Source organism: Lissotriton vulgaris, unplaced genomic scaffold, assembly GCF_964263255.1.
Source record: "Lissotriton vulgaris unplaced genomic scaffold, aLisVul1.2 SCAFFOLD_1384, whole genome shotgun sequence".
NCBI classification, from domain to species: domain Eukaryota; kingdom Metazoa; phylum Chordata; class Amphibia; order Caudata; family Salamandridae; genus Lissotriton; species Lissotriton vulgaris.
This window is the reverse complement of record NW_028252534.1, coordinates 629748-640440: the sequence shown is the minus strand read 5'-3', so window position 1 is coordinate 640440 and position 10693 is coordinate 629748.

Genomic DNA, 10693 nt, shown 5'->3' with positions numbered 1-10693 from the left:
ATATTCCTTTACCACGCATAGATTAACAACGTTTTTCGTTGTTAATTTATGCGTGGTGAGGGCATATTCTTGTTAAAGGTTATACCTCTCCCCTTATACATCGCCAGCCTCCACTCCTTATAATTTCCCCTGCCCTTAACCCTTACATTTTTTTTAAAATTACATTTCCCCTTACCTTTTTAACTGTCTCCTCTCCATCTTCGTTGGTTACGTCTGTCGTACGTCGTAAAGAGAAGCGAAAGTTTAATTCCGTTTCCTCTCTAACGACGCTGATTGCTTGATCTTTGGCACTGCAGGTTAGTTTTTTTTTTTTGGTGCGGGAGACCCCCCAACCCCTCTTTTTAATCCCACGCTTTTTTCGTTTTTGGGGGGAGACCCCCCCAACCTCCTTCTTTTTTCATTTACCACACATACCTTTACTACGTATTTCGTAGTAAAGATATGGGTGGTAAAGCCTCTCGTTACCACGCATGCGTTGTAATGCATGTGTGGTAAAGGTTTTCGTGGAACAGCCGCGTTGTAGTGGCCGTTTCCCGGAGGAGAAGGCACAGCAATGGGAGACGAGGGGAGTAAAGAAGGCACCAAAGCACGTTCTACCTGCAGTAGGAGAACCTCATTAAAGAAAATAGTGCTCACAGTCTAAATAACACGTACCATGTAACAACCCGAGTAAAGGGGCCAGTCTCCATGGGAGCTGACAAATGAAGAGGAGGCGGTACTAAGGAGGGACTAACAAGCCTATAGACAAATCAGAAGACAGCATTTAGGACAGAATGACACAAGCCAATGGCAAATATGGGTGGAGCTTCTATTCACCTACTCCTGCACTATAAGTCTCGCAGAGCAGCGCCTGCTCGCTGGCTCTAAGCTCGACCTAAAAATGGTGCAAGGATTGCATGTAGAACGAAGCTTAAATTGAAAGTGGTTTAAATAAAATACACATTAAGGAGAGAGTAATTCTAAGTAATAGTGGAATCTGGACGGAGAGGACATTAACATCAAACATGAGAGAAGTGTCGGTTTTACTAAATGGCTTCAATGTGACTTTAGAAAGCGACATAAAAGTACATTTCACTCGTAGATCAACAGAAAATCGGAATGTAAATGGAGAAAAGTAACAAGCAGGGAAACCAAGGCTATGATACTACTGTTTAAACATCAGTAATAAGGTCTCATCTAGAGCAATGAATGCTGTTCTTCTGTAATATGTGGCCGGGCTTTCCAAGTAATACATATATGTTACATATAAACCAGGCCCAATTGTACGATTTAATGAATGCAGTGTTCATGCTTACGGCCTAATAAACCAATATTGTGAATGGTGCTAACCAAGTACGAGAGAGTGTCTTTATTTTAGCAGCAGGTTGATATTAGTCATGCTAACAAAAATTGAGATCTTGAACAGTTGCATTAAAATGGTCAAGTTGATTCGCAAGACAGTATGGTCGAAGTGTTTCCACTTAGCTACATAGAATGCACGTGTGGTAGGCCTGTGTGCTTTGCGCAAACTAATCATGCATTCTTCTAGTAGGTTTAAGCATCCAAATTCTAATGTCTCATGCATTTAATTGCTAGATTTAGCTTCCTGGCGTCCAGGTGTCTGTTTAGTCCCCGATGTTGAGTGATAAGGTCTTGCCCGATAGGGAGCTTCTCTTCAAGGGAGACAGACATATCTAACAGTGCTGAGCAGTGTGGCTGCCTGCCTAGTGTGGTGTCATGAGAATAAGGGTAGTGGAAACTTCTCATCTTCCTGACCACATATGCAATGAGTGGAAGAGGAAGAAAGGTCCCTGCAAATCTCTCTGACCAGCTCATGTGTAGTGCATTGCTGATGGACTGTGGATCTTTGTACCTGGTGGTGAAGTTTGGGCATTTTAAGTGTCCATGCGTAGAGAGAAGAGGTCAATTGTTGGACTCCTCCATACCGCAAAAAAGTACTGCTGTAGGGCTTGAGGATGGAGTTCCCACACATAGACGTGTTGATTTGTCCTGCTTAGCAGGTCAGGAAAGTGGGTGCTGTCTGCCTCAAGGAGGTGTTCCGCTAGGAGCTGTATGTTGTGACAAGTTACCCAGAGCCAAATCTGCTGTGCTAGAGTAGCGGCATAAGAGAATGCATGCCTCCTGCTTTTGTATGTAGTACATGGCCATCTTTATAAGGACTGACCTGTCCCAGACAACTGTATAAAAAGCTTTGAGCACCAGGGAAATGGCTAGCAGCTCCAGAGAGTGCACAATGCCAGGCTTTATCAACACTAGATCCTCCAACTGACCCTGCAATTGTGGCCATTGACTGGCGAGGCACTGCTGCAGGGGCCAGGTGTAATCTGGCACGTTGGACAATTGCGATAAATGATGCCATCATCCCAAGCATAATCATTACATTTCGAACCGGCAATTGCCAGGAAGACTGAAAAACATACAGCAGTTGTTGGAATACCATTGCCCTCTGCAGGTTTGGGCAAGACTTTCAAGATAGTGTTTATCACTTTGCCCAAAAAGGGTGTAACCTGCTGGTGTTACAAATGGGACTTGTATACATTTATGGTAAACCCCAGATGGTACAAAAGATTGAGTGTTATCAGAATGTGTACATGCATTGTTGTCAGCTGACACTATTGATAAGTCAGTCAACTAGATCAGGAAAGACAAGGTCACACCATCCCCTTCTAAGGTTGGTGGCCATAGTCACAAGACATTCACTAAAGACCAATGGGGCTGTTGTAAACCCAAATGTTTGTACTGTAAATTGTAGTGTTGACCATTTACCACAAATTAGAGAAGCAAGTGATGTGATGGATGTATGAGGATGTGGAAGTAGGAGTTTGAGGTCTAATGTAGTCATAAAATCTCCTTGTAGAAGCAACGGGATGCCATCTTGTATGGTGGCCTATGATCAATACGTCAGCTGGTGAAGGAAAGAACTCAGCCAGGTCAATTTCTAGGTATGTTAATGGAGTCTCTGAAGAGTCAGAGGCATACAAGGGACAGACAGTGGGAGCAGACCCTTTGCGACCAGTCTAATGCAATGAAGATGATCTGCAATGAAGTTCAATCTAAGAAGGGGCACATCTCTCAGGCCTTCATGCAGCGAGAATTACAACAAATTGACATGTGGGCAGTGAATATTCTCGTTAACACTAAGTTACAGTGGAAGACGGCACCAAAGGGCGAAAATGGGCTGAAGAACCTATGGGTCGAGCTGCCACTCGTGATCGGCAAGGTGGCCCTGACAGATTGGAGGACTGGATGTTTGGGGAGACAATCAAATGGTTCACGACTAGTGAGGCTGTGAGCCTGAGCTCCAGACTATTGCTTCAGAGCTTCCAGATACAGGGATGGGAGCAAATGCCACCTTTTTTTTTTTTGATTTTCAAAAACCATTATTAGACAAAATTGCAGAGCAAGGTTATACACTTATACCAATTCAGAGCACCACGGAAATGCATACAATTGAGTCTGACAATCTACATCATATTTGCCTTATGCATGAAAATCCACATACCAAGTCCAGTTGTCGTCCAGTCTTGTACCAATGGCAAGGATAATAAAGTGCGCTTTGTCTGCCACTTGTCCAGTTACCTTGTCCTTAAAAGCAATAATGAATAGGGTCTATACCACCCTCCCTCTATGGTGGGTCACTGTGTGTCATGCCGCCCTGAGCCTGGGTCTCCCCCTGTCCCGAGTTTGTGGAGTTTAAGCTGTTTTGTGTCAACAGGGCATCTAGTCCCACCAACTCCTGAAACATCACTCCCCAAGCCTGTAGGACCTCAGGTAGTTTCCCATCTCTCCTCGTATGCCTCATGTGCGCCTCTTCTGCCAATGCCCACTTCCATAGATCCGCCCTCCATTTTTGCAACATCGGGCCCTGCGGGGACAGCCAGTGGATTGCAATACGACGTCGAGCTGTAACCAAGCCTAGCGTGAGGAACCGTCTGCTCACTTTCCATTTAGGGTCTTTGGGGATTAAGCCCAGGAGGCAAGAGCGCAGGTCTAGGTCTATTACCCACCCCGAAACCTTCGTCAAGACCTCCTGAACCGACTTCCAATAGGATTGGAGGATAGGGCACGTCCACATCATATGGACAAAATCCGCCATGGGACTGCGGCTTTTCGGGCATCTGGAATCCCTGGTATTATCAATAACCCAGAGTCGTTTAGGGGAAAGGTAGGTCATGTGTACAATGTTATATTATTATTATTATTATTATTATTCTGAGTTTTGTATAGCGCCTGGTTACCTTTAGGCATCCCAGCGCTCACCAGAGAATGAAACTACCAAAGTAATGAGGGGGTTAAGCAGAGAACAAAAAAGTTTTTAAAAGTTTGCGGAACCGAAGAAGACTAGCTTCCGAGCGTAGATGTAGGGGAAGAGAGTTCCACAAGGTGGCCACATTTATCGAGAACCTTCTGCCACCAGTTCTTGCCTTCTTCACCCTTCCTACCTGCAAAAGATGTTGGTGGTCAGACCGGAGAGGACGGAGGGCCTTATAGGGCTGAACCATCTCCCCCAGAATAGGTGGGCCTACCCCCTGCAGGACTTTATGAGCGATGCAAAGTGACTTGAACTTCACTCTGTCCCTCACAGGGAGCCAATGCAGCGCCTTCAGCGCAGGGCGAGCAGATAGATGCCTGGGGCGACCCGTCAGAAGCCTGGCGGCCGCATTCTGCACTTGCTGCAGTTTGTTCATGGTAGATTCTGGAGCACCCAGGAACAACGCGTTGCTGAAGTCCAGCCGCGAGATGATGAGCCCCTGGATGAGAAGTCTCCTAGTGGCCGCTGGGAGCAGAGGTAGAATCTTCCGAGCCGAGCGGAGCAGGCCAAAACACACGCCAGCAGTCTTTTTGGCATGGGTTTTAAACAACAGGTCCTGCTCAAGCCAGACCCCCAGGCTCTTAATCTCCTGCTTGGGGGTGGGTACGGGTCCAAGGCAATCGGGCCAGCTGCTGGGGGACAGAGATGGAGAGGGGTTTCCCAGCAGCATCAGCTCCGTCTTGGAGCCGTTGAGCTTTAGTGCTGAGCTGCACATCCATGTATAGATCTTCTCCAAACACGAGTGCAGCCGGTCAGGATGGAGCGCCGACTGTGAAAGGCCTACCACCAACTGAGTATCATCAGCATAACTGATGATTTTAATACCCAGCGGCAGTACCACACTCTCCAGGGGGGCCATATAGACGTTGAATAAAGTAGGGCTCAAAGAAGAGCCCTGTGGCACACCACAATGGAGAGGGATTGAAGATGATTTTTCATGGCCTTCCCACACCTCAAATGTACGTCCTTCCAAGAAGGAAGCAAACCACCTGAGGGCCGAACCGGTGATCCCCACCCCCGCCAGCCGTTGGAGGAGCACCTGATGGTCCACGGTGTCGAAAGCAGCACTGAGGTCCAGGAGGATCACTGCCACTGATCCCCCAGAATCCAAAATGCTCCTAGCATTCTCCACGACCGCCAGCAGGGCGGTGTCGGTCCCCTGACCGGGACGGAAACCCGTTTGGGAATCACCTAGGAGGGAGTTGGCCTCCAAAAAGTCCGACAGGCGGCTGTTCACCAACTTCTCAGCAACCTTACTGAGGCCCGGCAGCAGAGTTTATTGAATTTGTTTAAAGCGCTTGCTCACCGACACCTTCCGCACACCCTCATGTATCTTTTCCCATTCACGGGGGGTGATTTCCTGCGGACACGCCCGCCTCCATTTGTCTTCTATCGCCAAAAGCCGTAACCTTTTATCCTCCCACAAAGCCCTGTAGAGGTGAGCCACGAACTTGCGGCCCCCCACGATTGCCAACATAGTGACTAAGGTATGGGTGTGCGCCGGGGCCTCCGGAAACGAGGGCCACATCTGCCGTGCAGTCGCCGCTAATTTAGCGTAATGAAGGAGTTGCCCTGGACCAAACTCGAAAGTAGTAACTGCCTCTTGGTATGTGATGAATTTATAATTTGGATACAGATCGGCTAACATCAGGCAAGCACCCTCCACCCATTTATCTATGGACATGACCCGCGCAATCCGGGCAAAGGGCGGCATCAGCCACATATCCATGTCAGGGGCGAACGGCATGCTGCCGATGTGGCGTTGCATCACACGGCCCTAGATTGTGGCCCCTACCCGCACCAGCGGGGGAATGTGATCTCGCCGTCCCCCCTCCTGCCAAAGCAGCGCTCCCAGTTGTCCACTCCCATAGGCCCCTTCCAGCAAGGACCGTTCCCAGGAGGGCTCCGTATCCAACCATGCAATGGCATGTTGTAGATGTGATGCAAAGTAGTACAGCTCTAGATCGGGGACCTCCAATCCTCCTGCGCCCCACCTACCCTTCGGGACCTCTAGACCTACCCTACATCTCTTCCCCTTCCACAACAGGAAGACCAGGAGGGAATCCATTTCCCGGAAAATTCGATGCGCCAACTCATAAAAGGACCCCTGCATCGTATACAGGCAGCGCGGGAGGACCATCATCTGATCAGAGCAATCTTCTCCTTCAGGGAGATCTTAAGGGTGTTCCAGAAGGCGATGCTTCCCCTCAGACCCCGGATTATCCGTCCCATGTTGTGGTAGAAGAAATCGATCAGATTTCGACCAATCCAGATCCCCCATTGCGAAGTGTGCCGTCTACCCATGGGATCCCCATCTCCGGGCGCTGGACCCCTCCCATTCAGACTTCTCTCTAATCGCATAGAGCTGGGATTTTGCCCTATTTTAAGCATGGGCGAATTTTGCGGATCTCGCGTTCGCGAATTTTGCGGATTTGCGGATTCGCAATCCGCAAAATCCGCGAATTCCCGCGAATTTGCGGATTTTTTTTTTTTTTGTGTTCGCCCGTGTTTCTGCCAGTTCGCAAGGGTTTTTACAATTTCGCAATTTGCGAACTTACCTGTCGGGTCGCAAGTTTTGCGAACTTGTTGTTTCTACGTGTCCAGCCTGTTTGGGACACTCTTCTTCATCACTGCCACTCTCTGTCACCACTGCCACTCTCTGACTACTCATGCCACCCTCTGGCCCACCCATGCCACCCTCTGTTTCATCACCACACCCTCTGGTTGTCCAGTGTACATTATTTTCGGCAAAGCAAAGCACACCTTCCCTGCCTCAAGTGACCTGAATTAATTTGGGGCTGATTAATGTGTCACAGAATATTTTTTTAGCTGGCACCTGCTTCCTTAGTGCGCCCTGATTAGTGATCTTTTGCACTTGCTAAGTGCTTTCATTGTTGCAAAATTAGTTACAACACCTGCCCTGCCCCAACTGACAATAATGAATTAGGGGCTGATTAATGGATTTTAACTTCCAGCCTGGCTCCTGCTTGTCTCCCTTAGCTGTAATTCAGGACCTTTGTGGCATATGTGTAACTATTCTGAGGTTCAGAGCAGGGTCACATAATAGTTTCAACTGGCAACTGAACTCTGGAGGGGCCCCTCAGGAAGCACTACAGGAAATGGCTACTAATGATGAGCCTGAACTTTTGAACCTGGTGGTAAGTAGTTACTTTCAGTTTTGCTAAGAGCGTATTTCTGCAATTTTGCACTTATTCGCGGGGCGCGAACTCACGCGAACAGTGCGAGCAGTGCGAGCAAAATCCGCTGCTCGCGGATTTGCGGATTTTGCGGGAGATTCGCGAATCTCGCGGATTGCGAATTTCCCGAAAATCCACAAAATCCGCGAGCGGAACGGATTTTCCGCCCAAACCTACCCTATTTACTGCGAGGCCAGAGGCAGCCGCGAAGTGTGATAGCTCGGTCATCAAGATAGGCAGAGACTGCATCGGCTGACTCAAATAGACCAAGGCGTCATCCGCATAGAGGAAGACCACATGCTCCACTGCACCCTCCCTGATACCCCGGTCCTGTAGCACCGCGCAGAGATGGCATGCCAGCGGTTCCATTGCCAGGGCAAAGAGCAGGGGGGAGAGGGGGCACCCCTGATGTGTTCCCCTCGATATGGGTATCTCATCCGAGACACCTCGGCCCGTGCGGACTCTGGCCACAGGTCTAGTATACAATAACTGAACCCATTATACAAATCCTTCCCCCAGGCCCAGCTTCAAAAGCACCTTCCATAGATATGCCCAGCGAATCGAGTTTAACGCTTGTCCGATATCCAGAAAGACCAGCGTGCTTTGCTTGGCGTGTCCCGCTAAAGTTCGCATGACGTAGGCCAGGCGACTGATATTCCGTAAGGTGTTCCGGCCCGGGATGAACCCCGACTGGTCATCGTGGACCAGGCGTTGAAGGTAGGGGAGGAGTCTGGAAGCCAGCACCTGGCTGATGATCTTCAAGTCCACATTCAACATGGATATGGGTCTATAGGATTCGGGGAGGAGAGGGTCTTTACCCGGCTTGGGGATCATTACAATTGTCGCCGCCCGCATGGAGTCAGGGAGCGAGCCCCAGTCAAAGGCCTCCATTGCCACCTCACGGAGTCTTGGGACCAGAACCCCCCCGAATTCCTTATAGAGTTTGGCCGCTAATCCGTCCATCCCCGGGAATTTTGCTGTCTGCAGATGGGCTATTGCAGCGCACAGTTCCTCCTCTCGGAGTGGCCCCCCAGGTCCTCCTGGCTACTTGCTTCAATACCGGACAGCTGTATCCCCTCAAGGTACACCTCTATGTCCTCGGCGCCCATTAACGGCTGCGAGTCTGAGTATATTTTGCATAAATGGGATCGGAACACCTCGTTAATCGCCTGCTGGGTATACACCATCCGGCCCAGTTCACTCTGTAGTGTCAAAATCGGGTGAGGTTGGGTTTCCACCCGTATCAGACGTCCTAATAGTCTTCCAGGTTTGTCGCCCTCCGTGTACCATCTCCGCCTGCTGGCAGTCCTATTAAATTTGCCAAGCGAGGCCCAGGTATCCCCCAACTGTTGCCACGTGGCCGTCCACTCGGGCCGCTGCTCCTTGTCTGTGGGGAAGTCCCTCTCCATCTCCGCCAAGCGGTCCTCGTGCTGTCGGAGTTCCCATTCCAGCACCAGCTTTAGCCCTACCTCCGTGGACATACACGTCCCACGAAGCACCACTTTCATGGCGTCCCATTCAGTCGCCCTTGTGCTAGCGGACCCCAGTTCACTTCCAGATACATCTCGACCCCTTGTGAGATAGCCTCCTTATAAGTGGGATCCCCAAGAGCCTCCGTGTTGAGTCTCCAGAGCGGGATCTTGGGCCGAGGTCCACCCACCAAGCATGTGAGCAGGAGCGGAGAATGATCAGATAGGTAGCGCGCCAAATAGTGGATCTCTTCCACCCGGTCCATTACCATGCCCTGAAGAAAGAAGTAATCCAGTCTACTGTGCGTATTGGCAGCAGGCGTGTAGCACGAATACACCCGATGAGCAGGGTTGCGGTGCCTCCATGCATCTATTAGGTCATAACTTTGGAGCATCTGGGTCATTTTAGGTTTGGCGTCTAACTTTGGGGGGCATCTATCTAAAGTCCCATTCAGTGCACAGTTAAAATCCCCCGCCATCAGGAGCTCCGTGTCCAGGTCTTTATCTAATTGTCCCAGCACTTGACCCAAAAACTCCCCATCGTCCGTATTCGGGCGTAAATATTCACCAAGCATACACTACGCCCATCCAGCGTACCTACCACAATTACAAACCTGCCCCCCGGATCCAATTTTGTGTGTGTGGCTTTAAAGGGGACCCCCGGTGCCACCCAAATTAGAGCCCCTCTGGCAAACTCGGAGTAAGATGTGGCAAAGAACTGTCCACGCCATCTACGCTGGACATACTTAAGGCAGTCTCCCCAAAGGTGTGTTTCCTGGAGGAAAGCGAAGCTGACCCCATAGCGCCGGAGATAGGTGGCTACTCTGATCCGCTTAACCCTATTATTGAGCCCCCTAACATTCCACGTCAGTAGTTTGTATTTACATGTATCACCTATCATGAGTTAGCACTTTTCTAGTTCGCAGCTCCCACCTGGCCCCCATCGGAACCTTCTCTGCAGCTTGACGTGACCCTCCAAAAAGCAGACAACTTTAACATTGCAAAGGAAGAGTGTAAAATGACATCCCTCCCTGAACCAAAACAAGGAACCCCAACATTTCCGACCCACAGGCGGTAGTACTGCATCTCCCAATCCGAACCTAGTCAGGAGACCCCGAACCCCGCCCCAAAGACACTCCCCCCCTCAAACCCCCCCTTCAGTCTATAATTAGTAAATTAACAAGATAAACACAGCAATTGAATATTGTATAGTCTAAAAGAATCTCTTCACCCCGTAGTTGGATCATCAGCCGACTGACTGGTACCGTGCAGTCCTGCCCGGCCGAGGCAGGACTCTACGGCACTCTACAAAGTTGAAACGTGGCACCATAGTGCAGTCTCTGTGATAAACAGGTGTAGCGCCCCCCCCTCCTCAGTATACCCCTATTGCTCTGGGGAACAGCTCCATTTCCAACTCGTCAGGCTGTATTGATCTCCCCAGGAAAAAACAGAAAGGTACTCACAATGTCTAAGACCTCCTGCGTCACATTCGGACCACCTGGTTTACCAGTCAAGCGTTCTGTGGAGGTTCAGCAGTCTGGCTGGCAGCACCCCCTGAGTCCGACTGCGTTTCCTGCACCAAACACAGCGGAGAAAACTGGTTCTGGGTTGGGATCTCCTCCAGTTCTGCCCGGAAGGTGCCATCTGGGCCCACTGTGATGCGTCCGCTCTCTGCATCTGCGTACCCTCCCGGGGGCTGACCACCCTCCCCGTGT